The following is a 6,000-nucleotide window of genomic DNA, read 5'->3' as shown; positions in this document are numbered from 1 at the left end:
TAATGAACATCAACTCCTGGCACACAGCAGTGACAACAGTGGACAAATGCTGATGGTTCTTGTGTGTTGGGCACTTGTTTGGCATCTCTTATGCATTGTTTTCTTTAGTCTCCCCAAAGTCCCTATAAAAATTACAATTATCATCCTTCTTTTTAAGTTAATTTAGAAAAAGTTCGGAAATTGACAGAAGATTCAGTCAGCTATTGCTGCAATCATGCTGTGAAACCAAGAACCGCAGTTCTCAGGGGAGTACAACAGAAAGCACCCATTCAAGTCATGATTTCTGGCTTTGCAGGAGGTTGGCAGTGTCAAGCAGGATTAGGCTGGGGAAGTTCTGTTTCGTGTGTCTTCCATCCTTCTTGGACCAGCGGGCTAGCTGGGGCATGTTCTTCCCATGGTGCTGGTAGAGTTGAAAGCAGAAAAATGGAAACACATGAGACCTCTTGAGTCTTAGGCTCAGAACTAACATGGAGACACTTCTACTTATATGAAACCAGCTAAAGCAAGTCACATGGGTAACCCCAAAGTCAAGGAATGGGAGAGTACCCCAGCCAGAGATGAAACCATGGCAAAAGTGGGTCTAGGGTGGGGTAAAGAACTGGACCCAAACCAGCTAAGGGGCAGAGTTGGGATTTGGACCAAGGCTGCATAGCTTAAGACCCAAGTTCTAAACTACTATGTAACTTCATCAGAACTTAAGGGCCACTGTTGTTATTTTAAGAGCGCAACTTGTCCCTGCATAGACTGGGTGGATTAATGTAGACAAACAAACGAGAGTAGGAGAGGAAAGTTATTAATAAGAAGAAATGATGGAAGAATAAGAAATGGGACCAGGAAGGAAGTTGTAACCATAGCAATAAGTCACAATTCCCCAATGCTCACTATTTACAGAATACTCTCTCATCGTTTCCATCACCACTTCACAGCAAATGAACAGAATGTCCCATTTTGTCTTCTGAGTATCCATGTTGACATGTGCAAATGTTTTGAGACTCAAAGTCACTTTTCAGTAGTAAGTTGTGGGGTGTATCCCATCGAAGGAGCCTGCCCAAACTTACATAAGCCAGTGACACTGTGCTCTCCTGGAAAGGGGCAGGAGCCCGAGACATCAATGTCTGACCTCAAGAGGAGCAGCAAGAGAGCAAACCAAGGTCCAGGAACCAGATGAAGACAAAGAGAAGGGATGATGCCTTAAAATGACCTTTGAGGACTAACGGGATTGGGATAAATAAAGGCAGCGGACAGAGAGCAGATGAGTGAACACACAGGAAACCTTTGCCTGCCGGGGGCAGACGACCTATTCCCTGTAACTTTGGACCCAACTCAGAGTGAGATTGCTGGTGTCCACTGCAGATAATCTCACGGGAGAGCAACCCATGTCAAGACCAGGCATCCAAATGCTCCAGCAAGAAGCCAGTGAAGACTGAGAGGAGGTCATTGCAAGAAGAGGTGACTGGCCCCTCTGACATCCAGAACCCTCCCACAGGGTTTATGACCTTCCCCCTTCCCTCTCTTTTGGGAGCCATCTCTTTGGACAACCTCAGACAATGGTCCTACTCTCCTTCTCCCTATTCTAACCTGAAGTAATATTTAGGGAACTACTGACAACCGCTCTTTGCTCTTCACTAGACGTGTGTGTGCCTCGTCGCTGTGACACACAGAACTGTCTTACAGATGGAGAGAGGAAGAGAGCCCAGATTGCCCATGGAGGAAGAGACGTGACTCTGGGGCCAACCAAGGAAAAAGGCAGTGAGAGGAAGAGGCACATTAGAAGGTTCCTTACAAGAGAAAGAAGACAAGCCCCCTCTTCCTGGTGACATCAGTGAGGCTTGGCTCTCAGAGCAAGTGCAGAGGCCCAGCAGGCAGCCAAGATATGGGGGACCCCGGGTGCATTTTGGGAAGAGTCACTCATCTGTATGCTGCCTCCCTCCTCCAGCCCAGCCTTTTATGGCAAGTGTTTTTCTTGAGGGGCAAATGCCTCTTCAGTGATGTCACTGTGAGACATCAACCCAGGATGACAGAATGCTGAGAAACCAGGAGCTAGAGGAGGGGATATTGGGAATATTTCATCCTCGACAATCACGTCAGTCATACCCCAGGCTTTTCAGCACGGGGAGGATGGTTAGCAGCTCAACAGACTCAAGGACGCTTTACTTCTTATGGTGACTCTGTAGTAAGAGTTCCCTTCCTGTATCTCGGAACTTCCGTGAGAGCTGGGGCTGGGGTGGTAGGAATACTAGGAGGTGTCTTAACTCCTTCCATTTATTGGATACCTCCTTTCTGGTTGGTAGAGGTGGTCTGGCGTGGACAAGTGACTTTGTCCTGGAAAACCAACATCGTTCAAAGTGCTTTACAAACATTACCGTATTGATCTTCCCCAAAATTGTATGAGGTAGGTCCCCCCTACTATTCCCATTTTATCAATGAGGCAGTTGAAACACACAAGTTCAGTAACTTGCTCCAGACATCCAGACGTGAAGTGATTGAGCTGAGCTATAAACCTGGGCAACAAGGCTTCAAAGTTTTGCTATTAACACTGCCCTGTAGTGTCTCTCCATGAAATCTGGGAACAGTCCATGGAAAGGGCGACCTGAGGAATTTGTGAAGTGCCCAGAGACGCCATGGCTACAACTGAGCAGACACTGTGAGTGGAACGGACTCTGGCTTGGCGTGGCTTTGGGGGACCCAGAACCTAACTTTGGATGGATGCCCAGCACACAGTTCAAAAAATAAATTGTTTGACTTCTTCTTGAGAATATGCTACTCTGAATCTGCTGGGAGGAATTCTGAGGCTTGTGTAAGGCCTGGCACTTTCTGGGATAGTGGTCAGCTGTTGCTGTTTGACTGACCAGGGTCCATTCACTCTTCTTTTAGTACAAACAACCCGATTTTATTTCCTGTCCCCATCTGCATGGTTCGGAGGAGCTAGCCTACTAGCGGGCACGTGATCTAGCCCTTGACATCAGCATATTCCAACTTCTTGACCCAAAGAGGCTCGTTCAGACCCTGCTTGGGAATTTAATTGGAATTAGTGGAAAAGAGAAGAGTTTCCTCTCTCCCGGGCTTCAGAGAGGCTCAGAGACAGGCCTGGAGCTGCTGGGGCCACATTGCCTCCAGGTGAGAAGAGGCTGCATTAGTAAAAACAACAGAGAAAAAGCAGATGGAAAGTCACTAACCCTGAGTACATCTTTGGAATGCACGGTCCTTCGGTTCCTGAACTCCCCCTATACCTTTCCATTACGTAAACCAATAAATTACCTTTTTTTTTTTTTTTTGGTTTAAAGCCAGATTGTTTTGGGTTCCAGTCCCTTGTATGCAAAAAATTCTGCCTAAGACATCCGTGGATCCTCAGAAGAAGGTGCTCCCCTTCATCCAAGGCTAAGAATTCCTTTCCTTCAGAGCAGGGTCCTGGCATCTCCTCCTGTTGTCAGGGGTAGCAGCCGACGTTAGACACTCAACTTTTTAAGGAACGAAGAGCGGAGACAAGCAGATGTTCCTTGACTGGGATGTAGTTCCAGCCTCTTCTTCCCGCCTCTGGGAGGGCTTGCTCAGGGGCACCCCCACCCCGGCTCCCCTGCGAGCCCCTGACTCAGCCCTGTCCCCCCACCCCATCACTGCCCCATCCCGCCTCTGGAAGACTGTGAGAAAATTCTTGATTATGGAAGCATAGTGAATGGAAAACCCTCGGCTGTGATCAGGATCTCCAGTTAAAGGATATGTCTTGCTTAGAGCACGACTAAATCCAGCAAAGACTGTGTCCCAGTTCTGCTCAAGCTTTCCCACGAGCCGGGAGACCTTCCCAGTGCCCGTGCACCTGCCAGGAGCTGAGTTCATGGCTCTCCTGGTCTCAGAATCTTCCCACTCCTTGCCTGGCCTCCGTGTGAGGACGATGCTTCTGTGAAGTGTGGGTTACTTGTCTGCATTTGGAACCTGACTCAAAGATCCTGGAGGGAAGAGGCTTCTGTATTTTCACCTTTTACTCCCTTTTACCCCCAAAATAAATCCAGGTGCCACTGCCCACCTGTCAGTGGCTTTGCCCTGATATGAGCCGAGTGCCGTGGTTCAGTTTCCCAGTGCCTTTCCTGGGCCAGCAGCATCAGCATCGCCTGGAACCTGAGAGGAATGCAGATTCTCGGGCCCCTTGCTGAATCAGGAACTGCGATGGAGCCCAGCAATCCATGCTTGACAAGCCTTCCAGATGATTCTGAGGTGCGATAACGTTGGAGAACCCCTGCCTCGCCCCTCGCTACTCACTGTGTAGGAGTCCGAGTGCCAACCGTGTCAGCTGCACCGGGCAGCTTGGTAAACAAGCAACACTTCATGCTCTGCCACAGACCTGTGGTGTGGGCCAAGAATCCATGTTTTAACCCGCTTTCCAGGAAGCTGTGTGCTGTCAACCAGAGCGTCCTCAATTTTCAAGAGCATCAAATTACCGAGGGATCTTGTGAAACCCAAGCTCCGAGGCCCGAGAATCTGAATGTTCAGCAAGCTCCCAGGTGGGACTGATGCTACAGTGGACCTCCGTGAGGAGTCAGGCCTAGAGGGAGCCTGGAAAGTGCTCAGGGCTGCGGGGAGATGGGCAGGCAGAGCAACTCTGTTTTTATCTGATTTATATGCCATGCTTCAAGGAAAAATTTTATCTAAAGAATTCTGCTGCAAACTAATCTTTTAAGCAGCTGTGTTACAGAAAATAGTCATCTTTAAAGGGACAGACTTGCAAACCCAATTATAAAACAAATGTCATAGGGTAAATTAGCCTACGTACAGGAGGCTGGTGGGTATTACATTTTTTTAACTTTTTTAAAGCTTTTACCAAATTTCCGTGTTGAATGAAATTTTGAAACCTGAGATTGAAATGAAGGTTGCTTGTGACCACAGACCTGATTTAAAGTTGGAAAACGGACCCCGAGTTTCTGCTGACAGTTCAGCAGGACACTACATCTCCTGCTTCCTGTCTGAAGCTCACGGGTGCCTCAGTTTCTCTGCTCCCCTCTGGCTCCCGGCATCTGTAAGTCGGTTTTCAGCGCTGGTCTGCCGTACCTCTCCAGGAAGGGAGGAAAGCAAGCTGGCCTAAGACAAGTTCTCATGATCTTATGGTGCCATCATTTTTCTAACCAGCCACACACACTAATTTCAACCCTCCTTTTTCCATGTCTCCATATGCAAGCAGACCCCACAGTGAATCTTTTTGAACACCTCTGATTTCTGCCCCTTTGTTTCCATTTTTATCGCCACCAACTCATCTTGGTCAGTTTGTATATGCACAGTGTCATATTTTCTGAACTGTTTGCCTCCAACTTCTCCTCTCCAACTGTCTCACTCTAATTCATCCTTCCAGATGAATCTTCACACAGCATGTGTTTATTTACGCTCCTTGTGCGAAAACCTTGATCCTGTGGGCAGCCTATGGGCATAAAGTATAAAGTCCTGTCTGGCGCTCAGGACCCTCGACCACCGGATCCCAGCTGGACTTGCCCTCCCCGCGGGATCCTCCGGCCGGTCAACTGGGGTGTTTGTTGTTGTTGTTCAAACCCGTGAATACACATTATTCTGCCTCCTGTGTGTTTCTGCGGTTACTTTTGCACCATCTGTGTAAAGATAAAAGACACGGTTCACCTTTGATTTGCACCAATGTGTCGGAGCTCACTTGTGTTAAGTGCATTTTGAAAAACGAACAAATCCTCAGAAAAACATAAGGGCTCAGTGGGAAGGGAGCATGCCGGTAGGAGAGGAGTTAATACACTCACCCTCAAGCTCTCTGAAGCTTTATGATTATTATTACTATTTAAATGAGTGACTCCTTAAAAAGAAATAAGATTTCTTTATTTGGGTAGCTAAGGACAGACCATGCAGTCTGGATTACAGCAGACTGGGAAACTGTTATAAGGGGCTATTATTTTCCCATAAAGTCTTACCATAATACCGAATACTTCAAAATTTACAAGTCTGTAAACACTAGTCTTTTTTTTACTGTGTCTTCAATAGAGACCAAACTGGAAA

The sequence above is a fragment of the Equus asinus genome, chromosome 4 (assembly GCF_041296235.1).
Source record: "Equus asinus isolate D_3611 breed Donkey chromosome 4, EquAss-T2T_v2, whole genome shotgun sequence".
Lineage (NCBI taxonomy): Eukaryota > Metazoa > Chordata > Mammalia > Perissodactyla > Equidae > Equus > Equus asinus.
This window is presented reverse-complemented; position numbering follows the sequence as displayed.